The following is a 27,470-nucleotide window of genomic DNA, read 5'->3' as shown; positions in this document are numbered from 1 at the left end:
AGATTTCACCCTGGGGTTTTTATTGGTTTCTTTCTTTGCATAAGTCCCAGAATGCGATGCAGTAAAACATGGTTTGAGATGTTAAACTGGAGATAAAAGTGTGGTGCAAGGCTTTCAACAGCCCTTTAAAGTGAACAAAGTACAAGAACTGGTTACAATGTAGAGCCTTCACCCATTAAAATGAATTACTCCTGAGGTGCTGCACAAATTTTTGCAAAAACCTCTGTAACAAGAGTGGAGAGTGAGAGGCAAGTGAGGTTTCTAACGAAAGAAATAAATCTCATCATGAAACTTTGAAAAAAGAACAACCAACGCAGCCCTAAAACCCCAGGGTGGGCTTTTCAAAGGAGCCTAAGGGAGTCGTAAGTCACTGGTTGCTGAGAACCTAACATCCAAGTCTCTTTGAAAATTCCAGACCAAGTCACAAAACGGCACCATTCCAATGATACCGAAGGTGAATCAGTCATCAAAGAGGTCTGAACCTTCTGATAAGCATACATGATTCCCGTTGAAGGGATGGAATTCACTTAGATAAATAATAATATAGAGCCTAATTCAGCACACACTGAAGTCAGTGGACAGATTCCCATGGACCTCAATGGGCTTTGGTTCAGTAGCATAGTTTTTCTGAGTCCTTGAGTTGTATGCATCTCTCTCTTTTTCTATCTCTTTTTTGCCTTTAGCAAGTTCGTGGAACGATTACAAAATATAGTGAAAAGCAGTTCCAACCAATATAGTTACACATTTTGAGTTGCCAGTGTGGAGAAGTCCAGACAGTTTTGAAGCCCAGAGTTCTACCAATTTACCCCAAAACTGAATTACTCACTTTCAGCTTATTCCCACTGGTCTGTGTTTAAAAGCCTCATGATAATTTACAAAACCAGTCACAAAATGCACTTGCTGGACAACATTTACTCACTTCCCCTTTAGAATGAGGATGGTGAAAAATAAATGATAACTTACTGCCATTTAACAACCAGACATGAGTACAGATTACAAATAATTCCCATTGACTTTAGTGAGAGCATAGGGGTCCTTGGTTTAAACCATTTTAGCTAGAAGTATGGGTTAAACTGAGCTTTCAAATGGTTCAGCTAAACTGGTTAGAGAAGGGGCCTCTCTTTCTTCCTTCTCCCTGTGGGTACACATTCCAAATTTGATTATGAATAACGAAGTAACCACACCACAGTAAAAGTAATAAGTGTCACCCAGGACTTTCTCTCTTGCATTCCTGTATAGTTCCCTTTAGCTCTACAAGCAAGAACAACTGAAAGCAGGAATATACTAAAAGAGAGAGAAGGGGGGAAAAAAATCTATTCCTTGACTTTTACTGCACCCTCTGGTGATGTTTTTACTGCTTTGAGTTGACTGTTTTTCCATATACAGTCATATTGGTAGAGGCGTTCCTCATTCCCCTACTGCTCATTCAGCACATAGGCATGCATCGGATGCTGAAGAGGTTGGAGATTTCTCTCTCTGGGGAGTCAGAGAAAGTTTTTCCAGCCCCATTAAAATATGAAAACAGATGAGGGAAACAAGGGAAGAAGATAAGAAAGTAGTAAGAAGAGAATTAGAAAAGTGGATGGGGCAGGGTAAGAGAGCAAAACGTAGGGCAGGAGAAAAGGAACTGCAGAGGTCCTTTGTGTGTGTCAGGAGAGTGGGCTAGTAGAGGAAGAAGAGGGTTAGAGTACATGAGGAGCTAAATGTTAGAGTTTACATACTCTGCCGAGACATTGAAAGGTTTCAGAGAGATCGCTTCCACCCCACAAAAGTACAGTTTATTTAATGTTATAACGCCTATCTCTTCTTCCCCCATCTCTGTGGGATGTGAGGTGTCAAATCCAGGACCTGGCCAAATCATGATCAGTATAATTCTGATTCTGAATTCAATGTCCTGGCCTGTCCAAATTCTAGCAAAGTTACTTCTTTGTACTGTGAACGTCATGCATGGGTAGTTGAGTGACATTTTTAGAGACGAAGCGCAATTGACCAGGCATTGTTGGAGTGGCTGCATGACAGCTATTTTTCTTGCGTGGATGAGATATACTATTGCGTCTTATCATACTTCCTTTCTGCCCAGTATATTTGCACAGAATTGTATTCAAAGCCCAATGACAAATGGCTGCTTTCTATGAGCCATGTAGGCATCTGTGTGAGGGGAAAACCATCTCTGGATATAAAAACAGAGTTTCAACCTGAGGAGCTTCCTCCAAATGTTTCTTTTGGGAGTGGAAGGATTTTCCCATCCTTATTCCCTACCACTCACTGAACGAAGTGACCTCGGCTCTCTAAATTCACAGGTAGTCCAGGGTGTGCAGAAAAACCATGCAATCAGGATATAAGGTCATTGACAGCTCTGGTTGTGGCATTCGCACAGAGGCTCAATACCTTTGCATTCTGCTCCCTTTGCTGTGATGCTGGCATGGAGTAGGTCCTCAGTGGGTTCCCCAAAGTCTCATGGGGAGCATCTGTAGTGCAGAGGGAAGAAGCATCATAAGTGAATGCTGAAGCAACATTATCTTACACTTAATATCCCTGAGGGAGTGAGAGGGATGGTGCTGTGGTCCTGCCTTTTCCTCATGCAACCACGCCCTCCGCATCCCATGGATCCTTGACCTCTCAGGGTATGGCTACACCGCACTCTGAGCCTGGGACTGTGGGACCTGGGCTCATGAACTCAGTGTTTCCAAGCCCCTGCTTGAGCGTCCACACTTCATTGTAAACCCAGGCTTGTAATTGATGGGCCCGAGTCTCTCAGTCTTGCTCACGCATCCACACTGCACTACTGGAGACCTTCTGGACCTGACTCACAGTGGGACTTGGGCTCTGACCCAGCCACCTAGCCAAATTGTACAACTTGAGTCCTAAGCGTTTGCTGACCTGAGTCAGAGTGATTTGTGTGTAGACAGAAAGATGGCTTGGGCTCAAAGCTGAGTCAGAGCTGGGCTTACTGTGCAGTGTAGACATTCAGCTTGTGTACAATGGGATCCCAGGAAGGGGGGGAGCATTCTTCAGAGCCAGGGGTCCTTGTCTGATGTGTTCCACGCTTCCTCACAAAGATCTCCCACACTGAGTTCTACACAGAGCTGCAGGGACACATTGGTGCCTGTGCTGTTGTGCATATTCTGCTGCTGAGAAATTATTTCTGATGCCAAATGCAGTCACCAAGAAGGCGAACTTTCCAAGCATGCTGCACATGGAATCATTGAACAACGCTGTTATTTCACATGGGTACTGGCATGCAGCGTGAGCTATGCAAAGAACAACCTCCAGCTGAGAGGAGCTTAGTACAGCTCTTTCCAGCTTAACGGGAAGGAGGCTGCCTTTAGACTCACCTCATAAAGCTTTTGGCTTCATATCACATGGGCACTGGACTAAGTCTTGGATGAAGTGATGGGCAGGATGCACACTTAGCCATTGTATGGGGGTTGGATCACAGAAACCCGCTGGGAGCTGCCACCTGATGTGCCAAGACTACTTCTGCCCCTGCTTTCCTGTCCAGGACTCCAGTGCCCTGTCTGGTGTGAGCTAGACCCGCTAGCCTGCTGCAAACCCAGACCCAAGTCTGAAGCACGTCCCCTAACAGCTGTTAACTGAAAGCAGCTTACAGAAGTGTGCCTGTCTTTAACACTCAGGTGCCCAACCCCTAATGGGGTCCAAACCTTAAATAAATCTATTTTACCCTGTATAAAGCTTATACAGGGTAAACTCATAAATTGTTCTCTCTCCTATAACACTGATAGAGAGATATGCACAGCTGTTTGCCCTCCCCCCCAAGTATTAATACATACTCTGGATTAATTAATAAGTAAAAAGTGATTTTATTAAATATAGAAAGTATGCTTTAAGTGGGTCCAAGTAGTAACAGACAGAACAAAGTGAATTACCAAGCAAAATAAAATAAAACACGCCAGTCTAAGTACAGTAATAAAAACTGAAAACAGATAAAATCTCACCCTTGGAGATGTTTCAATAAGTTTCTTTCACAGACTGGAGCGGGACACCTTCCTGGTCTGGGCACAATCCTTTCCCCGGTACAGCCCTTGTTCCAGCTCAGGTGGTAGCTAGGGGATTCCTCATGATGGCTGCCTCCCTTGTTCTATTTCTCCCACTTATATATCTTTTGCCTAAGGTGGGAATCCTTTGTCCCTCTGGGTTCCCACCCCTCCTTCGCTGTGGAAAAGCACCAGGTTAAAGATGGATTCCAGTTCAGATGATATGGTCACATGTCCTGTGAGACCCCCAGCCTTCATTCCTCCCAGTCTGACACACAGGAAGGCCTGCCTGCAAACAGCGTCATCCACAGTCAATTGTCCTGGTTGATGGGAGCCATCAAGATTCCAGACCACCATTAATGGCCCACACTTTGCATAACTACAATAGGCCCTCAGAATTATATTTCATATTTCTAGTTTCAGATACAAGAGTGATACATTTATACAAATAGGGTGACCACACTCAGTAGATTATAAGCTTTGTAATGATACCTTACAAGAGACCTTTTGCATGAAGCATATTTTAGTTACATTATATTCACACTCTCTATATGAGTGCGTCACAGGGGGAAACTCTGCTAATTGGTTAAGCCTGCACTAGTCTGCCCACTAGTTGGCAGACAAAAGAGCCTGCACCATATACTATTAGGAGTTTTATTAATTAGTCACACCAGCAGTGAGGCATCCACTGGCACGTACAGAAAGAATGCAGTCTGTAATGAAAAGCATAAGTGCCTGTTTTCACAAAGCAGCCCCTCCGGCAACTCAGCCAGAAAAGTGAAATGGAGAAAATGTACGTAACTCACAGACTGAACTATGCAAAGAACATTTTCGTCATGGGCAAGAACAGTGAAAAATATAATCTTTTTGTGTCTTTGCTAAAGCAGAAGGTGTTTTAGAAACTGGAGTTCCTGGATATGAGTTATTCACAAAGCAAAATGTGTTGCATCACATGGCTCTGTTTGCACATCTCCTTTGCATTCACAACATAGTCTTAACTGTATCTGTAATTTAGTGATTACAGACTCATGTTGTCTGGGGACACTACCCTAGAAATGGGCGCAGCTGTTTCTGGGTTATGTAATCACTTTATTGAAATAGAAGGCTCTTTTTAAGACTGCACATCTGAATTAATGCCCCAGCATGGGCTAGTGGTCACTGTGCGGCTGGAGGTGCTGTTTTTCAATGATATATAACACCAAGACCTGATTGTTTCAGTCATTAAAGATCCCATGGCACTTCCCATAAGGAAAGTGTACAGTAAAGCTTGCGGTTGTTGTGTGCTGTTAATCAGGAGCCACGTTTCCCCCCAGAGGTGGCTGGATTTCAGTAGAGGGTGAAATGATGCATTTAATCTGTGTGTGTGCATGCACGCCTATTTAGTTATATATCAGTTAATTCATGGATGGGGTTTTCAGAGGCACCCTGGGCTGCTGTAACGCTGCTTCCATTGAAGTCAGTGCTTTTGTTATTGGCTGAGGGCTTTTGAAAAATCTCATCTGTAACCCCTCTCTAGAGACTAGTTTCAGGGATAGATTCAGCTCAGGGTTATTGGTGGCATAACCCCCTGCTAGATGGGCACGGGTAGTCATAGCCACAGCTTCCCTTTATCTCCCCACTGGGGGCATGGAAAGCAGTGCAGCCCAAATGTTGCCTTGGCTGAGAAGAGCATGGCTAAGGTATCAGGGGGTGTACTGATTCAATGCACTTTCTGCAGGTACAGCTCCTGTAGAACTCCACTCCTGTTGCCCCCCAGGAAGAAACCCAATGGAGGGTGAGGATGGTAAGAATTTTCCTTTACCTGCTCTGCTTTGGGATGAACCTTCTAGGATCCAGGGAACTTTGTAGACACAGGAAGACTTACTTTATATCTCCCACCACTGACAAGAGGGAATTTGGCACTAATTTCACATACTGCTTTGAGATCTTTAGCAGTATGATAAATGGAAGTGCTCTACAGATGGAAAATGTGAATGATTATAAAGTTATTATTTACAAAGCAACCTTTGCTTTCCTTTGGGATGCAGAAGTGTAAGTGGTTTGCAAGCCAATGAAACCAAAATCAACTTCTTTGACTCATTTTATGTAACTTTTGTTAACACTCCTCTGGGTATTTTCCTCTCTTCTTGCTCTGGCCACTTCATCAGCACAATGGTGCAAAATTAGCTATTGAATCTACAGGAAGGAAGCTCCAGGAAACAGGTGACACAATATCAGGCTAGACTTTAAAAGCACACTTCCTCCACCAGCTCAGATTTATTCTGTATCAGATTTTTAAAGGGAAATAGTAAATTACGCTGGTGTGTCCCTTAGCTGAGAAACAAGCCATTTTTGATCAGATGCATTATTCTGGTGCAGAGGATGCAGTATTCCACCGGGTATAGGTGAGGCTGAAGTCTGGAGTCATTCATTTTGTCCGCTATTCAAAAGTGAGCATTCAGAGATGTGATTTATTCATCCTAGAGCTGTGTGAACATTTGGAAGAAACTCCTTCAGGAACACTAAAAATAGCTCCCTCTCTGTTTAGCCTTTTTTCTGCTGTAAAAAGATCAGATGCTTTGACAAGAAGGGGGATTTTTTGATGTGTGCTTGCACATTGTTGTGAACACACATTCCTGATATACATATGGGAAATCAGACCAATAAATAAATCATACTAGTTTTGTAATAATGGCAACTAATGCCTACAAGTTTATAGTCAAAGATGCCCTCAGAACAACTGCTTTGGGAATGTGTAAGAACGTGTGCCTCAGGGCAGCATATTTCTTTTCATTCATTAGCGATGACCATACACACTCACAACTTCCTTTCCACTCCACCTTGAGTTATATAACACATAATAGTGGGTTGATCTATTGGATACCCTCTGCTTCATTACAAGGCACTCTGCTTTCAACCTTGTGCTTCTCAGCACAAGTATCTTCTATAGCCACACATCCTGGGCCAACTTGAGGTCATATGATAAGAGGATGGTCACCACTCCTGAAACAGACTTGCTGGTATGTGAATCTGCAACCACATGCACACAAAGTGCAATAATTTCTACTGCTCTGCTCAGTAACTGCACCTGAGGGTGTGGTATATAGGACAAGTTAGTAGGTCAGAGTAGGTGGGTGTGAATGATGATAAGTTGGTTTAACACACAAAGTGGGGTGGAAGGGCAAGGTTGAAGCAGGCAAATCAATCACTAAGAGGGTGTGGTTTTTTTGTTTTGTTTTTTTTGTTCTTAAAAAGCCAGGATGGCAATAAAAAAGGTCTGCCTTACCATGTAAAATAAATGTATTTATATTTGCTCTATTTGACCTGTAACTTACCTTCATATATACACTCTGAATTTGTCCCCTTATTCTTTGGTGTTGGATATTGTTTGGGATTTTAAATATAGTTTTGTTACATTTTTAAATGAAAGGAATTTTTCAAAAAATAAAGGGACTTAATTATAACCATATTCATGAAAAGTGATTATTTTATTTAAAAAATAACTGAAAATAATTAAATCTTTTCCCCCACAGTAAGTATTGGACCGTCCCTCTGTAATGAGTACTGAAATTTACTATTTCCCTCCCATTAAAATGTAATTTTGTTTTTAATAAGCATCAGCAAACCAGCTTGGATTCACTAAGAACTGGCTTGAACCTGTTCTGAGTTTTGAATCAGTTCAGTTACTTCAAAATTTCATGTGACTGCACTTCCTGAGCACAGCTGAGTCTGGAAGTAGAGGTTTCATAGGAGTGGCTAGGTTAACTTGTCAAGATTTCTAGCCAAAATACATTAAATAATCATCCAGTCCATTATAGTTTTAGGGCAGTTCTTTCGGTAAAATCATTGCAGACAAAGAATCATTGCACTGCATAGTCACGTTGTATAATGACTAACAGAATGTCTATGGAACAAAAAAGCACTTTTTTCTTATTGTCCCTTTTGTGTAGAGTTTGTGTAAGTATGAAATCTAAATAAATATATAAAACAATTACATCCATTGTCAGTGCCAATGAGCAGAGTATGCATAAAGGGTGCCTTTTACACTATTGTGAAACAGATAGGTGTTTGTGATATTCAGGCAAATTTCTTGTCTCAGCTGCCTTTCTGTGCTGATCTATCTTTTTTGCTGCAGTTGTTTTTAAAATGTCCTTGGTGCTCCAGAAAGAAGAATACTTTTGTTGAGTGATCAAAATCAGGTAATAGACACTGCTTTTAAAGACCCCATGTTATTCTGGTTTGTCTCAAGAGAGTAAAAATGACATGTTATGCTCTTTTTCCATTTCAGTATATTCAATATACTCTTCTTTCATTTGTGGGTATAAACTTGGCTCAATTTGCAAGAGGAATACATCTGAGGCAGAGTTGGGAGTTTCAGGGAACAAATTGAACAGGCCCGTCCAGACAAAACTATTGTAAGTACTCAAAGAGGAGTATAGTGCACTAGATATAATGTAATTCATCCAATGGGGTCCAATCTAAACCAAACAAAAATGTGGGAGATTTAATTGAGTTTGCATGGCAAAAATGGCCAATTTCTCCATTTGTAGGTGATAACACATATATTTCTCACAGGCCGTTAGACTGTAAAAAATTTATGAGACCCTTAAAGTAGAAACATGAAATTCAAATATCTCTGAATCTAGAGGCTATGAATAACCCACACATAGTTGAGAGATATTTTTCATTCTTTTGCCTTTGTCTGCCCTAAAGAGTATATACAGCAATCATTGCTGTATTTTACAATGCTGTTTCCAGAAGGACATTACAGTGCTGAAAAATGCTGAGTCATCTAACATCATTGGTAGAACCAGCCAGATGATACGTCCCAGTGTGATTTCAGCATGGTAGGTCAGCATGGGCAAGCACATGGCAGGGAAGGCACAGTAGTTGGATGCTTTGATATCTATACATCCCTTTATTCAAATGTCTTGTCTATTAAATGTTAATGATAAAAATGAATGGCACTGTAACAACATGAAATAATTGGTAAAAACATAGAATTTAAGAGGTAGAAAAGACCTAATAGGTTTAGATAGGGGTCTGTGCCTAAACTATGATCTAAACAGTCCCAAAATTTGCATCGGGTTCCAAGCTGAACCGGACTTCAGAACCACAGACTTGGGGAAGTGTGAATCTAAACTTTGCAGATTAGGCTGCTCTCTAATTATGTTTCCTAGCTCGTTCTCCTGCCAATACAGGATTAATTTTGTTTCTGTTTTCTTAGCAAATGGGACATCCCATCTTCATCAGTCTCTGGTGTTTCCAGGGCCAAGTATGTTGTATCATTTCACAACCTAGGTTTAACAGATTTAACATACGATAAGAGTTCAGTACCACATGGTCATGGTAAATATAGAATTTCACAGATGTTAGGATGTTTTATGACTTTTGGATTTGCTGGGAACTGTAATTGTAAGAGGCACCAGACATTAATGAGCATGGAAACTAAACTGCTGCAATGTTGAGGAAGAAGAAATCATTCCTGTTGGTCATGAATGATGTGAAATGATGAAGCAATGAACTGAGAGGAGTTGACAGCACACTACCCACTGGCAATTGTTTTTGGACTGTTGCTGTAATGATTTCCAGTATGTTACTAAAAAGATCTTCCATCTTTATTATACACAGAACTGAAATAATAATACGAGGTTATCCCATTACTGAAGGTAGAGTCTATTTGGCCAGTTATCAGTATCTATATAAATTCCTCTTCTGGAAATTTGAACAGGCATAGGCAACTATCATTGAGGTTATAAAAACAAACTGCATTTCTCTTGGCCTAAGTTAGCCAGCCAATCTGCTGCACTGCAATTGCAAGCTATTCTATTTTTGCAGTACTGGATATTGTTGCCAGAGTTGAAAATCAGGAGCACTCCTGCCTAAAGGCAACTGACTCTAGGAATGCAGGCCATTTAATGAGTCTTTGCCTTTTCCACACACCAAGTAAGAGTAATAATAGCCTTGGAAAGCTTATACAAGAAGCCATTAAACTGATCAAACAGAGGGCAGTAAACACATGTGCTGGGAGCAAAATTATTACTGGAAACTAGATAGACAAAGAGTTGCTGTTTTGTCCAGATTAGCAGAAGGCAAATTAATATTTCTGTTATTGCACTCAGACGTAGCAGCCTGTTTAAAGATGAACCATGTAACCCAACCGCAGGGAGATAGTCTTGCTAACCAGAAACGAATAGAATCACTCTTTTTAGCCGTGATTTTGTTTGAACAAACCCAAGATTACTGATTTAAATGGGATTTCTTATGTACTAAAATGCTTTGTTGGATTGGGGCCTATGTACAAGCAGGTGAACAACTTAACAGGTGCTGTGACTTGATGTGGTCTGATGAGATGAGTAGACAGGGAGTGTGATTTATAGGTTCTAGAGTAAAACTGTGGACCTTGGTGATCTGAATTAGCAAACAAGCCTTTTCTCCTTTTAGCTTGGGGGTTTTTGCATTTTGCTTTGAGTTTTGGGTTCACACAATCCCTTGAAATCAAAGCCAAAGATGAGACTGCTGGGTTTTTGCTTGGCTTGGGATCCAACTCATGTAAAAATCACAGCTTCTCATGGCTTCTGCTTAAAAACACAAATTATCCTAATTTACTGGAAACTCAGCCTTAGCTGATTGGACGATCAGATCACCTTTTGGTGAACATGGCAGGAGTTTCAGGTTAGCAGTGAAACCAGGTTTCATTATGAGCATTTATTCTAAATCCAGGCATAGGTATTATAGTGTAGGAGCAGAGCAGCGTGTGTGGGATGATTGTGGGTGATAGTTTACAGATACAGATTCACATCTGGGGATACCCTGACTTTTGTAGGTATGGACTGTGGCAGAGGGCAATGGCAGTGGAAAATCCAGGAGGGCATGGGTTTGCAGCTGTGGGGCCATAGGAAGTCAATGAAGCTGATGAAGTGGTCAGGAAGGGGATATGATGAATGCAGGTAAGGAGAACACTGATTTGGTACCTCCCCTTGACATTTTTTGCCCTGGGAGCTTATATGGTGCTCCTGTGTAATTCAAAGCTGGGCCACTCTGCCTTCCTGGTGTAAACTGCAAAGGAAGATGGTGGTAGTAATTCTTCCCTAGAACAAGCCCCTCCGTGTGCAAGATCTCTAGGCACTCTGGCTGATAATATGTTGTATTTTCTACTCTTTACACTACAGTGACACCAGGCAGAATCTGTGTAGTGTCAGTAAAATGTGAACACTTTGTACAAGTTAAAACTGGAGTCAGAGAGAGCTGCTGCAAGCTCATAGAAAACTGCAAAACATTTGATTTAGAAAGAATTTTGCTTATAATCAATGCAATATGTTCCTGCATTTGTCACCCCCTTTACTTTATTACTAATGACTGTTGCAAGAAAACAGGATCTTTGTTTCTTCAGGGTTCGTCTGCTAAAATTGTTTATTACCCACCCAAAGTCATAATGTTTGTGTTCGTGTAATCGAAACTGGCTACTCTGGTGATTATTGGAGTGTCAGAGAGGGGTGTAATGTTGGTGGAAGGGTAGCAAAAAGGGAAGATATTCATGCTTAAGAATCAAAGTTCTTATTTTCATCCACATGTCTAATGAAGCAAGAAAGAGAATGACATAAAATATGACGCATCAGCGGAATTATTTTGAAATAGAATATTTTGCCTTGTTTTCCACCAGGCATCAGAGACTCTACGTTTAAGGTAATGGAACTCACTTGTCCTATTTATTATTTTAATCTCATGATTAATTTTATTTATTTAAGGCTAGACTGTATGACTTACACAATTAAATTTTGGAAAACTCGTGGGTACTGTTGCTCTCTGATAATCTAACTGCAGCTGGGGATTCAACCACATCCCTAAATGGAATTGTGAATTCGAGTGACAAATGGCAAGCATTCATCCTCAGTTCAAGGGACAGACCTAATCCTTGCCTTCTCTTCTGACTGTTTCTCTGAATGTACTACTATTTGCTTTGGTCTTACCCAGAATGAACCCCCGTCAGTTATCCAGGTCCCATTCACTACCAAAAACAGCTAGGATGTTTGACAGCACTGACAGATGACAATATTGTATTTATATGGGGCCTCTCATCTCAAAGTATCTTGGTTCTAAGTGCCCTCAGTTTCCTCTGAAGCCATTGTAAACTACAGCTGGGCCAGATTAATACATAGGCAAACAAACAGCTGCACAGTATACTCACCGTGGCTGGGCTGGGCATGCTGTGGAACTGCCAGGACTGGCTGTGCCTCTTGCTGCTTCTTGTGGCACTGCTCACCATGATGGGGAGGTGCAATGTCACTTATTCAGATTTGGCCTGGCCACTCCCCACCCATGTCATGATGGAGGGGGGCCCCTGGGCCAAATTTGAGTGGGTGTGTTGTGACTCCCATCATGATGAGTAGGGCCCTGAGCAGCATTGGGATGTGCAGCCCGTCGGGCAGATCCACAGCATGGCAGCTAAGCTGCAGTGAATATACTGTATGTCTCTTTGTTGTTGTTCATGAGTCCGTAAGTGTATTTTGCCGAGCGCCCACTGATGGATTAATCTGGCTCTGCCGCTCAGTATCACACAGCACTAGGCCCTTATCAAACTGATATTCTAACTATACACTAGAGCTGGTCAGGAATAGTCCACTTTTTGATGGAAAATGCAGTTTCCACAAAGTGAACATTTTCCATAGGAAAATTTGATTTTGCTGATATTTTTCAAATTTCCATTGATAAAATCTAAATGAAGTATTTCATTTTGAATCATATTGTCTCATAATGAAACATGGTGGTGTGTTGAATCAAATCAAAATGTTTCATTCTGAGTCAATATGACACTAATCTGTGTCTGCCTGAGCTGCTGCAGTGCCTCATGGGATTTGGAGTTCAGGTGCCATGACTTCTCAGGATGCACTGTGGTATGATCTCTGGCTGAACTTCCATAATGCCTCATAGGAGTCCCATAACTCAAACGTATCATGGGAAATATAATCTGGTTGGGGAGCTCAGCCCTGAGAGGAGAATGGGGTATTGAGCACCTGAACTACAACTCTAATCAGGCACTGAGGCAGCTTAGGCAAAACCAAATGTTTAAACATTTCTGAATTGAAATTTTTCAGAACTTTCCATTCCATGAAAAAATTTGAAATTTTTGACTTCTTGTCCCAGTTTGGGATGAAAACAAATGTTGAAATAGCAGTGTTTCCTGCAGAATGAAAATTCTGATTTTCAACCAGCTCTGCTGTATGCAGAGATTATTTCATATCCTCTGGTGACCATTTTCTACTGTGTGGAATGACTAGGAATAAATCCCTATTTTATAGCAAAAAAATCTTGTTGTTAGTGCCCAAGTGCAAGACTTTGCACTATTAAATTGAATCCAATTTCTATTAATCCAGTTTTCAAGGTCATCCAGATTTTCTTGTATGATATTTCGGTCCTTCTCTGTATTGGCAATAGCTCCCAACTTTGTATCATCTGCAGAGTTTATTAACCCATGCCCACTTTTTATGCCAAGGTCAGTAATAACAATGTTAAATAAGATTGGTCCCAAGACCGATCCCTGAGGAACTCCACTAGTTACCTCCCTCCAGCCTGACTATTTACCCTTCAGTATGATCTGTTGTAGTCTATCCTTTAACCAGTTCCTTATCCACCTCTCAAGTCTCATATTAATCCCCATCTTCTCCAATTTAACTAATAATTTCCCATGTGGAACTATATCAAATGCCTTACTGAAATCCAGGTAGATTAGATTTACTGCATTTCTTTTGTCTAAAAAATCTGTTATCTTCTTAAAGAAAGAGATCAAATTGGTCTGGTATGATCTACCTTTTGTAAAACCATGTTGTATATGATCCCAAATACTATTAACCTCTATGCCTTTGGCTTTCTGTTGCCATCTTGGCCTGCTTAGTTGGTGTTTCTGGCTGTGTCTATTCTCTATCAATAGTAACACTGAAACAATACCCAGCCCTCTGTGTTTGTATTCAGCCCCCAGTGAAACCCCTCTCCCCACATAGCTCAGCTCCTGACTGGCCTTGCATGTTGCCTGAGTTTTGGGCAGTGGCTCCTATTGTTTTAGCTAACTTGCTCCAAAAGAATCTTAACTGCTTCATATAGGAAGGGTAGCTGTCATACCCACCAGTTTCCATGAGGCTTCACCCAATCCCCAACATAACACTATTAACCTTTGAGGCCTTTTTTGATTTATTTTCATCTAGAATTTCACTGATAAATAACTGAAGGGATCTTGAGTTCCTTCTGCCCAGAATCATGACAGCAGGAGTCCAAAGAGCACTCAAAACTAGAGAACAAGTAAGAAGTAATCAGGTCCCATACCATGGGCACAGTAATATTAGAGCTGATCTGCATTTCCAAAAGGACAGTGTTGCACACAACTCTTTGTCAAGACACGGGCTTAAAACATTATTATCACCCCTACACAGGTTAAAACGGGTCTATAACATGGTTGTACGCTGGAGCTGTGGTCATTTACACCAGCTGATGACGTGGCTCCACATTTTCAGCCAATGCAAACAAGGAAATCCTTTGCGAGGTAATAACTGCAGCAGCAAAGTCATTGCTAGCATGGTTCTTTCAGTAGCCCCGAGGTACTCAAAATACGCTTGTTAATAAAACTCCTTTGGTCCCATTGCTATGAAACTCACTTGACTGAAGAACTTCGTTGAGAAAATGTTGCTAGATTCCATGCAATTTTTGTGGCTTGTCGTTGGTGTTGGTGCACCTGTATAGAGTTAACAGTACAGCAAGTGAAACATGATCCTTGTTTAACCGTGGGACCAGAATAGGAACTGGTCTGAACCTCTGTCCTATTCTTGATCTGAACCAACCTTTCTTTTAGTTTCAGTGTTGGTTGGCATGGCCTTCCCGCTTCACCCATACTCACGTACCCCTGCTACTAAAATGGTAGTGCAGCCAGCTGGAGCGGCCTCTCTATGGTGGCCTAGTGTTATTCTGAATGGAAATTTATGTGGTCTGGCATGCAATATTTATATTCCGCCTGGAATACAATCTCTGCTGAAAGGCTGCCAAAGCTGATGGGCCCTGAAACTTAATGTCAAAGTCTGAGTGATTTGTGCAGATGTTAGGAAACTCAAAGGGTGGAGCGTGAGGGGAGCAGTGGGCGTTTGCAGGTTGCTAGGAACCTGTCATAGGGAGGAGGAGCCAGGGAATATTATGGAGGCAGGGCAAAGAAAGAGAAAGAGACTTGCAAAAGGGGAAATTTAAATGAACTTCTAATAAAATAACTGAATTTTTCAGTGCTTATATTTTAAGTAAGCCAGACCACATTCTCACATTTTCCATCTGTGGACTGTATGCCACCTACCTATCTCAATAGGGCGTACAGTGAAATAATCTCACCCATTGCTCGGGCAAAGCACCGTACTGTGTGGCAGGAAGAAAGGCTGGGTATTCAGCTATAATTGTTGAGATTATGGACTCCAAGATGCATTAACAATCCTCTATAGTGTTCTATGGAATAAAGGACCTTTGTGTCTAAGCAGGGGGTTTTCTATTCTGTGTAAATTGATGTTATGGCGGTGCATCTGCAATGAGTGGCAGTTTGCTGGAGCATAGTCACTCCTTCATAGGCCCTCCCATTTTTTGTTTACACACATTACTTCTCTTATCTCACTATCTGTTTTTGTAGACCTCTGCAAATCTATAGAAAGTGGAAGGATAATTTGCTCCTTTTGGGGTCACTGTCTATCTCCCTCTCCTCCTCTAACATCTGTGGTTTGTATGATTTAAGGGAAGCACAAGAACGGAATGGACTCCGATAAGCAAACATAAAGAATAGTTGACAGGTCAGTATAGTGCTGTTCATGGGATATATGTCACTGTGGATCCCATTAGTGTTACTCTAGAAACAGTTATTTCTTTCCAGTGAACACAGACAGATTTGTGCAAGCCTAATGCCTGTTCATCACATGATTTCAGATGGAAGAAGCTATTAAAGAAATCTAGTGTGTTTCCTGACTCACTGCCAGAATTAGCTAGTTTAGTAAGTTTGGATGAGCAAACACATCAATCTTTTAGAGCTGGCAGAAAAGGTACTGCTTAGGAAGTCATTTGAGCTGACACTGTTGAGATGGCAAAGATGCCTGATGTGTCTGGTATACAGGCGGCAAATACGCTTCAAGAGAAAGCTGCTATCTGTAGACCTCAGAAAAAAAGACAGTTGCCCAGCTGACTACAGGGTGAGTCTGCTCGTATGACAGCTGCAGGAAACCATGAAGTGACTTTAATCATTTCTTAGCTAGGCTTTTGCCTACTGCTGAGTTGGGGATCATGTTGACTCTAGTCTGTCACATGCTGAGGAAATGGATCTTTGCTTTCATAGTCATAAACGGTGTGTGTGTCAATCTGTGAAAGCGACACAGTCGCTTTCACAAAACAGGCTGATAGAAAAGTCTGAAACTACCTGTAGTCTCAAACCTAGACTAAGCAAAAGCAGACCACATAAACTGCCAACAGTAGTGAATTGTCATTGTAAAGAGTTGCTCTGACAAAACCAGCAACACAGCTGCCTCCAGCCCCCCCCCCCGCCACAAGCCTTAGAAAGGTTTATGATATGTTTTTAGATAACTATAATAATTGAGGGCCATATAAAGGGCCAAATCCTCAGATGGCATAAAATGGCATAGTTAAACAGCTGAGGATCTGGCCCTGTAATAGTGCTTTGCATCTTAAAATATAGTGCTAAGTCTCTTCCCAGGCAAAACTCCCACAGAGTGCAGTGAATAGAAATACAGTAGTAGGGCTTAATTAATTATTATATATGCGCCAAAACCTTAGCAGGCAGCTCTTTCTATTAATCCATTTTATTGATTAGTTTTCCACCCAGTTATCCTTTGCCAAACTGTCTTCGTGATATGAGAGTTCCTGTTCCTGTCTAAAGTATATGGATGAAATCTCCTAAGGGCCAGATTGAGATACCCTTCCTCAGAATAAGCAATGCCTTACTCTACAGGTAATCCCCTTGATTTAAATGGAAATACTAATGACATGAGGTGCTATTCAACTCAAGTCAGGATATAAAATCTGACCCTCAGAAGTTTGGTATCCAGGCTTTTCTTCATCTTTAATACTTATACAATTATCAACACATTCTGAAGCTTGGAGGCTTTCCCCCTTCTACTCTGGTATTTAGACTATTTTCAATCGCATATACCAGTCCCCATTGACGTCACTCTGAACTTTGCTTCCTCAGGGATCTCAGGATTGGTCTTACAGGCTTTTTCTTTTTTCTTGATAAAAAGAAAATGCTGCCATGAAAGATTCTGAACACACAACACACATTTCTTCCGCTTTATAGACTTCAACTGCTTCATTCTGAGTCTTTAGCAGCAGCTCCAGTAACCACACAGCCATGTGTACACCACTGTGGTTACGGTGAAATAAACAGTGAACAGGTTTCTGATAATACCAACGCAGTGGGGCATAGTTAACATGTTATCCATCTAATATTCAGTTTGAAAAAGAAAAATATTTCTGTGAACTTGTCTCCCAGGATGTATATATTATTGGTATGCAGCAGATATTTTGATACAAATCGACCTTGAGATCTAAATGGGATCAGCAGATTCTGAGAGGTACCTGGCTTATTACAAATAGTTTAAGCACAATGTGGTTTTCAGAAGCTGCTACTCGGTGCAGATTAGAGCTGGTTTATCTTGTTTTTTCTGTGTGTGGTTTTTCTGGCAAAGAAAGGGATTGGGTTTATACCTACAAAACTGGCCTATAAATCCTAGTGTTATATTTATAGATTATATTATATTTTATATTATAATTTTCATCAGTATGCAGATGCCAATATTCGAAAGCAATTAATAGGCTTTTAAGGGAAAATTCTGGACACACTGTTAGCTCCCACTGAAACATTGCAGTAGATATATTTTTTAGTGGGACAGAATGGAAAGAATTTTCCTTCCTGTCTTTCCCCCACCTTCAAATTAGTGATCTTCTCTCCTAAATAGTAGTCTGTATAAAGTAGTTTTCTTTTTCTTTCTTTCTTTCTTTCTTTCTTTCTTTCTTTCTTTCTTTCTTTCTTTCTTTCTTTCTTTCTTTCTTTCTTTCTTTCTTTCTTTCTTTTTCTTGAGTTACTCACATGTATAGGTGTTTGTAGAGTCAGGGCCCAAAAGTCCTTCTGCTTTGTAATTTGGAAAACGAAAGAAGCCCTTATGGTGGAAACATAAACAACAAAGGGCAAATAAATTACCTGAAGGTAAGAAATGGGCCAATATCAACACTGGAAAAGCATTTTCAAAATAAATCTAGAAAACTGTAGTACCTAGGTCTGCCACACCAGTGTGAGGCATTTATTAAGATGCAGCTTTTCAGGCATTTTGAAGATAAGTCCCTATCACATCTAGAGATACGTTTCAAGAATAATAAAAGTAGTGAGCAGCCAATGTTATGAAATCATGCCTGTGAAAGGCCATACTACAGTTGCAACTCATTTCACTGCAGTGCAGCGGGACACAGTTTCAACACAGAGAAGTTTTTAAATATGTTCCGTCCAGAACTTCATAGTTTAGAAAAATTTTATCCATGACTGCAAAGTAGAACTAGTGCACAACGATATTTTGGTGCATGTGGAAATAATCCAACACAATTAGTCATTTAGCCCTTTATGTTTATAAAAGGGGAGTGCAAAAATTGCTTTTTTGGAAGGAATTTGAAGGCACTTCATTAAATGAATGGCTTGTATAAAGTGAAAATCTTGCTGCTTTACTCACTCTGCAGATGATTTATTGGAAGTGCATCACCATTTAGTTGATTCCTGTGGCTGAGAACAGACAGCTGATGAATCTGAAGATTAATGGGACACACCTGATCCAGTCTGCTTGTTAGTGCAATCAGTTCTGCAACTCTAATCTGCTTTGAAGTTATGTCTCTCACTTTGTTATTGTTACCAAACCAATATGTCTGTCTAATTTGCAAAGTTATTGGTAAGAAACCTAAGCATTTGTTGTGAAATCTCGGTTGTTGAAACCCACTGAAGCCACTGGGCCTACCTGTTTTGTTAGTCTGAGGCCTAAAATTTCCTAATCTGTGAAAGAGTGCTGGACAATACCAACATACTTTACAGAATCATTCCTGCATTCTAGAGAAGATATACAATATAACAAATAACCACATATAGGCACTTTCACAGTTTGTAAGGGTATGATCTATCCCATCTAGCACTGCAAATCATTTTAGATTTTTGTATATGTATGTGAAACACTAAAAAGTAATTAAAATGATGGTAGTGAAGTTGATTGTGATGTATTTATTTGGAATGGATGTCAACGAGACTTTAACGATACAAGTCCACCCAGGATCCTGGAGATGTACTTGAGTGGCTACCCTGTGCTGCTGAGGTTTCACCACTATTGTTGTTTGAGCTAGCTAGATCAAAGCTAGCTTGGGTATGTCTACAACAGCTGCAGTCACACCTCTGATTGCAATGTTGCTATACCTACAGTGTTAACGGGAAGTTACTCACAAAGGCCCAATTGCTCCTACATCCTCTGTGGATGCTTTGGACCCCTGTTCAGATCTTGGCCTTTCTGATGAGTCTTACAAGAAAAGTGACGACCATTCCCAGCTGTGGTAGGGTTTTCTGTAATGTGGACACCTGTCCACTAGGAACTTGGCTGACAGCACTGAAATGAATGAGGCAGTTCCTGTGAGTAAGAGCTCATCACTGTGAATAAGAAGGTCACAGTCTGTCCCTTTGTGTTTTACCATTGGAAACAGTCAGCATGACCCTGATCATGCAAACTTTGACTTGAGTTGTGTGAGTAAAGTTACCCACACGTTTGCAAGAGCAAGGCCATGTATGGCATTACAGTTTTTTGGTATTCTAGTCTCCAAAAATGGAAATGATATTTTCAAAGTAAAATAAATTAGTTGAATTTTTGCAAGGTAAGCTAGAAATTAAGGATGATGTTCATAGATATAGGGACATCTAGAACAAAAAGCAGATTGGCAGGATCAAAATGATCAAAATACTGGCTTTAAATCTGCTTTTCTTTATTCAAGTGATACTTGAAAAGTTTACCAATAGGCTTGAAATATTGCCAGTGGGCTATTTGTGATGAAGAAAAAAAGCATTTCCCCTCAAAATTCATTTGAATACCCCCCCCCACAGTTTAATTCCAGAATTTTTCATTTTTTGTTATTTCTTGGCAGCTATGAGCCAAAATTATTTCCTTACCAACATATATGTATCTTCATCCCATTCACACAGTGTTTTGTTGCTTATTTGTGCTCTCTTGCTGGTACTAATCTTTTATTCCTGGAAAATAAAGAGTATTGAAGATACAAACAACACACCAACCCTCTATGGGCTTGGAAAACAGAAACGAGAAAAAAAAGGCACAGTAGGTCATATTTTGGGCACACCGACCTTGGTAGTGTCTCTTGACATTTCTTTCCACTTTAAGTATTCCAGTATTTGGTATGGGGCGGTGGGGGATGGAGAGTAGAGAGGAAATATTTTGAGGTGAATTCAGGGACATCCTTGAACATCACGGCAGAAAAGGGACATATTCATTCTCTATGCTTAGTGTTATAATAGCTGGCAGCCAGGGATGCTAGGTGACTCTTAACTGTGGTAGACAGGCCAGTGAGAATTGTGTCCATAGTGCCCTTAAGGAATTCCTTAAGAAAGGAAAAAAATGGATTTTGATTTTTTTCCTACCTGCTTGCTGCCAGAAAAGGTATGTAGGCCTTGGCTGATGGCCTACAGAGCTGAGAGAGAGCACATTAGAAAGGTCATTCCAAATGCAATGTTTACGTTTTATCTTCATATATTTTGTTCCTCTTCCTGTGCATCCAATAGCTCTGGTGTGTAACTGGTGTGTTTATAGATACTGTATTATAATATAATGGACTTTCATATATTTTTTGTCTCTTAAAGTGAGATGCTAGTCATCTTTCAATTATAATATTCTGTGTACCCGAAATATACACAATTCTGGTGATATTCAATGACGGCTGTGACTTACTCATTCGCAGCAAACAACAGCAAAGAGAACAACTCTGTACCACAAGCTTCTGAAATGAACTTGGCTGGTGAGCAGGGAATGCACACACAGATCATATTCATTTCCTTACGTTTACTGATACCGTCAGGCTAGTCCTCATGAGATTAGTTGCTAACAGCCCCCAGTTCAACTGTGAGCTTATTGGATGAGTTCTGAATTTTCCAGTCCTCTTGCTTACTGAACCGGTTCATTAAAACACAAATGAACTTTTTACATTAGGACTTTGGCTCCTTTTGGACACTGTTTACATTTAGCCTTTATCTTATAACACTCAAATAGTTTGTTCAGTTGAACTCTGCTCTTGAACTAGGCAGGGCAGCCAAGTGTCCCTCATCTCAAGGAAGAGTTATTTATTTCAAGGCAGTCTCTCTCTCTCTGACATGCTGTTAAATGTATTCAATAGGAGATGGCAGAACCAGGAGAAATTTGGGCTTTGGAGAACATTAGAAGTATAGAAAAAAGTTGAACAGGTTTCTTGAAACTTCTGGAAAAAATATTTTCCAACAGAATCACCCCAAATGGGCCATAAATATTTGTTGATTCCATTGTGCTCATATCAGTATTATAAAGCGAATGCTTTTAAAATAGGGCCTGATCCAAACCCCACTGAAGTCAATGAAAAGACTGTCGTGTTGAGTAGGACCTGAATTATCCCCCTTAAGGATAATAGTAACTCCCATTTAGTCCAAGTGACTTCTGTGGGACTGACTCATATCCTGCACAGCATAAGGAGGGAGGCCAAATTAGGCGGAGGTTTCTTCCTAGTAAAAGACCACTACCATAAACCATTGGTCAGCCAATAGAAAACAAGCCATGCAGAGCACAGCTACCAGCTGTTCTTTGGGACAGACTAAAGAACAGCTAAATGAGTTGGTCAAGGCAGTAGGAGAAATAGGCTCAGATTTTTAAAGATGTTTAGGTATTTCTTTGCTCAGTGTTGCAAGGATTAAGGTCTAGATTCACAAAGGTACTTAGGTGCTTAAGCCCCAGATTTAGGCACCTAAGTGTGGGTTGAGGCACCTAAGTCCCAGTTTTAGACTCCATAGCTACTCACAAAACTCTCACTGAATCCTATAGGCACCTAAACTCACTCAGCTTCTAAATTTTTTCAGTTAAAAGTTCCCTCAGCATCTAATTTGTGCCTCTGGGCATACACACTGCTGCCTCACTCTAAGCATCTGGGTGCATATCTCCTGGCTAAGTAGAGTGACCAGATGTCCTGATATTATTGGGACCATCCTGATATTAGGAACTTTCCCTTATATATGCAACTATCCTCCTCCGCCCTATCCCGGGGGGGAAAAAAAAGGGGTCCCGATTTTTCATACTTGCTATCTGGTCATCCTATAGCTAAGCTCCAGAGTGATTGCAACCATAATCCTAACTTGCATGTGCAGTCTGATCCATCAGGTGTGCTTAGAGCATTCCTATTGGACCACTCCCCACCCCAGGCTAGTTCACACAAAACAGATAGTCATTGGGTATGGGAGAGCAGGAGGACCATCTCCCTCAGAACTTTTAGCCCAGTGGTTAGGGTACTTACCTGGGATTTGAGAGATCCTGGGTTCAAGTGCCCCCTTCACCCGATGAGAGGAAGGGATTTGAACAGGTCTCTGCCATCTCTCAGATGAGTATGAGTCTGGAATATTCTGATGTGGGGCTCCCTCACTCTCTCCCATTGAAACTGTTCCACTGTGGATAAATAGTCATTGGAGCAGAGGGACTGGCCCTGCGTCTCCCACCTCCCAGGCAGGTGCTCTAACCACAGGATATAGAGTCATTCTCGTGCTTGTGCACACTTGCTCTCTCTGGCCCACTGTCTCCTTAGTTTTAACTAATAACTCTTTTTATTTGTATCTTGATGTAGCTAGTTCAGGTCAAATCTATACCCAAACCTGGGATTTATCTCAGCTAGCTACGCTGAGATAATGACTGTCTGTGCCATGTCTCCACTAGGGTTTTGGAGTGAGATCTATCTTGAGTTAGCTATCGCTACATAAAAAACAAGCCTTTTTTCCCCAGTAAAGACATAGGCTTAGTTTCTCCTGGGAAGTGGGGTGATAAGAGCCCTGCTGGTGCAACTTTCTAATGGGATGTGCTGAATCCCTGAACTTCCCCAGATCCCTGGCCACGTACTCCTCATAGCCAGTATTGCTTATGTTTCAGGCATTGCTGGCCATCTGTGGGATAACCATCCAACTTGCAGCCCTACCTCACTACCAGGCAGATTTTCTATGCCTCAGTATCCCATCTGTAAAACGGGGATAATACATTTCACTACATGACAGGGGTATTGTGAGGATAAATACATTAGGATTGTGACACGCTCAGATATTATGGTAAGGGGCATTACTGGCAACTTGTGGGGTGACTCTCCAACTTGCAGCCCTACCTTACCACCAGGCAGACTTTTCCACCACCTAAGGTCCCATGAAAGCTGAATTAAACCAGGGGTGAATGTAACTCTTAGTCTAGAAGTGACATAGTGAGATAGAAGCAGATATTAAACCGATTAAGTAGATAAGATACTAAATGTGATGGTTTCTTTCCGTTGCTCTGTATATGCTTTACACTGCCATCAATTTTGGTCTGCTTGTATTCATGAAACCTCTGAGTTTTGGTTCAAACAGTCCCCGTAATTCAAAGTGAAACTGTCAAATTCTCCCCATTTCACTTGGTTTTGACCTGAAACTGCACATTTCCCATGGCACTTTCGACTGTAAAGTATAACTCTGCTTTGTTTGAGGCAGGGCTCAGGTTGACTCAATAGTTTTGCAAATATTTGCAAACTTTTCCCCAGAGCTGAGTTTCAAGTTTGCAATGAAACCTGAACCCAGGCAAGTTCTGTGTGGTTTTGGGTTTCATTGCAAACATTTAGGCAATGTAATAAAGCTAAGCCTTTTCCCCCTTACCCCTAGAATGATCTAATAATCATTTTTCTCAATTCTCCCCATTTTGGTGCCCCAGCAACATTCAATATTATTTTGTATTTTAAAATCTGGTTATATAGTGCCCATCAGATAAAACATTTGCTGCCACTTTTCAACCCATTACTATTCATTCTTGGCAATTGAACTTTAACCAGTATCACACTTACTAAGATTTTAGTCAACAGAGCAAAAAATCTTCGCTGTTTTTCTCTTGGCATAGACAGAGAAACCCAAATGTAATTATTTTTTGTTTGCAAGTATGCGTCATGTTAAACTGAGGCCCAGTTGATTAGATGTGGATGTATAATCACCTTCTCTCTCTGCCAGATTTCATATTTGTGTCCAAGTGGCTGTTGTCCATTATTTCTGCAGATTGGCATAAGACTTAATTATGCGGAGACTTTCCTCCCCCTTTCAGGAGACTGGGATCTTTAGGCTGTGCATTTCAAGCCACCAAAGTCTCTTCCAAGTGCAGGAACCAGTCCAGGTCTAAACAATGCTAATCAAACTTCAGTCTCCGAAATGCAATGGTTTTTATCAATTATCCCCTTTTGCAAGTTACTCAGAAGCTTAATATGCAAGGAGGTTACTAAAATTTTTGGTTTGTGAGGGAAAGCTCTCACTCTTCATTTCAATTCTTTTGTGTACCATTTAAGTAAAACAGGCCATTAATGTGCATAAATAATTGGGAGGAAAACCTATGCATACAAATACAAACACAGAGCATTTGTACTCCAACCCATGAATTGATGTACTTGGCTTTCATACCCTTGCAGGCAAATCAAGAACTCTTGGTTGATACTAGTTTAGAGCTTCAGATGACATGTTTTGAGTGGGAGACAGTATAAATTTACTACTAAACTGTAATTTTTCTGAGGAAAGCACAAGGGCTTGGTTTACTAGCAATTACCTAAAACAGCAGTTTAAGTAAACAGAATCTGACATGTTCTGTATTTCTGCCTGAATTGTTTTACCATCTTGTTATTAACAAAGAGATTATAGGAACACAGGGTTGCCATACCAGATGTGATTATTCATTGGTCTGTCTAGTCTGAGATCCTGCCTCCAGCTGTGGTGCCCAATACCTGATGTGACACAGAGAGGGCTCTGCAAAGCACATTAATGACCGCACAATGCTATGCAGTGGGTGGGAATAATTTTGAAGCTTTCGAAGGCAGCCTGTTTATGCCCAGAAGCATGCGACTTAGAGACTTATATACTGTATAGTTACCTCCGAGTGGTGGTAATGGTCATAAAATGATCCGACCCTTTTTAAAACCCAGCCACAGTATTTGTCTCGATGGCCTCCTCGGGCAATGAAGTGCACAGGCTGAATGCCCATATATGCTTGGCAAAGAATTATTTGCACAGACATACTCCTGTTCTTTGCCATCCTGTTCTTTGCCATCATTTTATAGCGCTTCACAGAAGACCTGAAAAAAATAATCATCCGAACCCCAAACATTTTACAGGAGAGCCCTGTGTGGCACTATTTTTTTTAATCCCACCCCTGTCCCGCCTTGCAATACCCAGTCCCACCTCTTCCCGCATTGTTTCGGGCACTCTCATCCCGTTCCCACCCACAAAAGCCTTTGATCCCACACATCCTGCAAGAGAGACTGATTCCCCCATGCTACTTAAAAACCCAAAAACAAACCAAAAAAGGGGTCAGTTTGTGTAATATATATATATATATATATATATATATATATATATATAGACACACACACACACACACGGAATTCAGACACAATTTTTACCACCAATAGAATTTAACAAATCTTGTTTAAACCATGTAAAAATACTCCTGTTATAACAGACATAAAAACTTTCTTATTCTTCACTTAAATTTAACTATTAAACCTTTATTTAATAAAAAGAAAAAGAAAACTTTCTTTACATTGCTGAAATTCTATTTACGACAAACTTACAAGAGATTTAATGTTTTCCCTCAAGTTACCGCAGGCAGGGTTTGTTTTGCCCACTCAATCCTGCCTGCAGTAAAGTACATTTTACCCACTCCTGCTATTATGGCAGCAGGTCCTGTGGGACCTGCAGGATCCTAGTCCTGCTGCAGGGCTCTAATTTACAGTTCCCATGTTAGACGTGACACAGTAAGTGGAGCACAAACAGCAGGGAATGAGGAAGAACAAAAACTACAGAATATGATTCCATAGTTTGTAGGAATTTTGGAATTGCCACACCAGGTCAGACCAGTGGTCCATCAACTTCAGTATCTTGTCACCAATTTGGCCAGTACCAGCTGCTTCAGAGGAAGGTGCAAGAACTCTGCAGTAAATAAATATGGGATCACCTGCCCCTAGGCAAAGTTTCTTCCTAACCCCCAACAATTAATGTTTGAATTATGCCCTGAAGCATCAAATTTACCTTGAGAGAGAGTGACCACTGCAGAGGAAATGGCCAACCTATACCCTACAGAAAGCAGATATCTATGTATATCTTCAAGGCAATCCAATTGTTGTAAAACATATACTCCCAAGTATCAGCACTTATTACCTTAAAGGAAGGAAAAGATCATTGCTTCTTATTGTTGCACTTCTGTTTTAATGAAGAACCTGAAGATTTTACAGTGCTAGGTTGAAGATCTTGTTTCACAATAGCTACTACGTTTTTCTGCCTTCATTTATATTTGCTTTGAAATCCTAGATGAGTCAACAGACTTGTAATTTTGAAAATTTTATGCAACTCCACATTTGCAGTACACAGCCCGAGTTGCAGTGCCGGCTTCTCAAAGGAGTTGCACAATCTTTAAACTAAAATCTCCCAGTCTGTCTGCAGTGTAGTTCTGCAAGTTCTTTCTCTAGCTGACTGCCTATTTGGAGTAGCTTGAATTCAAAATAGTTCACTTAACACCCTGAACTCCAGTGCCAAGGTGTTTCTCAGGTCCCACCTGCCACTATTTTTATAAGGATTAGAGATGAGTAGGTTCTAACATTTATAGGACTGATATAATCAACCTGCTTATTGCAAATTAACATTGCCATCTCAAATGAGTGTGAGCTAATCCCGTCGTTTATTTTCCATGAATCTCAGGTGCTACAAGCACTGACTGCTATGTTCATTAGTCAACAGAATGGTTTCTTTCACTTTTCCTCCATGTGTATTTCCGATACAGCTTTGCTGTTTAAGTCAGAACTTCTCCTGATTAAAAATAGTAAACAAAAACAAAGACAGTGTAGAAAACATCTGAAAAGGTGAATGCCAGCTGCAGTCATGTCAGCAGCCTGGTTTATATTTAGTGGGGAAGCGTGCTGAAGGGGAGGTGAAGAGTTCAAACTCAGATTCAACGTGGGTGCTTGGATCTAAATGTGAACTGCTGGTAAAGGTTGAATTGGCCTTTACAGATAACATGTGCAATGCTTTTCCAACTCCATGTGCCAATTTTCCAGTTTGCAGCTTATTATTCTCTTTGGAAGAGTGATCTGGAAATAGGGGGACATTTGAGCACCCAAACTTTTGACCATGTTGGGCATTCAGCTGTCTCCTCTATTGCCTGTCACACCACC

General features: G+C 40.8%; 2 long non-coding RNA genes across 4 annotated transcripts in view; one reads left to right on the top strand and one right to left on the bottom strand.

Annotated features, from left to right (window-relative positions):
• Positions 1–19,163, top strand: part of LOC140909540 (uncharacterized) — a 112,986-nt gene extending 93,823 nt beyond the window's left edge. The window contains exons 1-6 of one of the 2 annotated variants that reach the window (XR_012158258.1): positions 8,109–8,173; positions 8,263–8,389; positions 10,801–10,924; positions 11,559–11,660; positions 14,399–14,508; positions 18,723–19,163. This is a non-coding gene — a long non-coding RNA (uncharacterized lncRNA). Of the gene's footprint in view, positions 1–8,108; positions 8,174–8,262; positions 8,390–10,800; positions 10,925–11,558; positions 11,661–14,398; positions 14,509–18,722 lie in introns of those variants that run through there. The other variant, XR_012158259.1, reaches the window with a different exon arrangement.
• Positions 16,620–26,695, bottom strand: LOC140909539 (uncharacterized). Of its 2 annotated transcripts, XR_012158256.1 has the most exons (5): positions 26,461–26,695; positions 25,175–25,376; positions 22,557–22,705; positions 20,182–20,262; positions 16,620–18,154 (listed from the first exon to the last, which is right to left on the bottom strand). It is a non-coding gene; the product is annotated as an uncharacterized lncRNA (long non-coding RNA). The 2 variants fall into 2 exon arrangements; XR_012158257.1 differs by lacking the exon at positions 25,175–25,376.
• Positions 26,696–27,470: the final 775 nt, after the last annotated feature.

This window comes from Lepidochelys kempii, chromosome 3 (genome assembly GCF_965140265.1).
Source record: "Lepidochelys kempii isolate rLepKem1 chromosome 3, rLepKem1.hap2, whole genome shotgun sequence".
NCBI lineage: Eukaryota > Metazoa > Chordata > Testudines > Cheloniidae > Lepidochelys > Lepidochelys kempii.
Note: the sequence above shows the minus strand (reverse complement) of the source record. Positions and strands in the feature narration are given on the sequence as shown.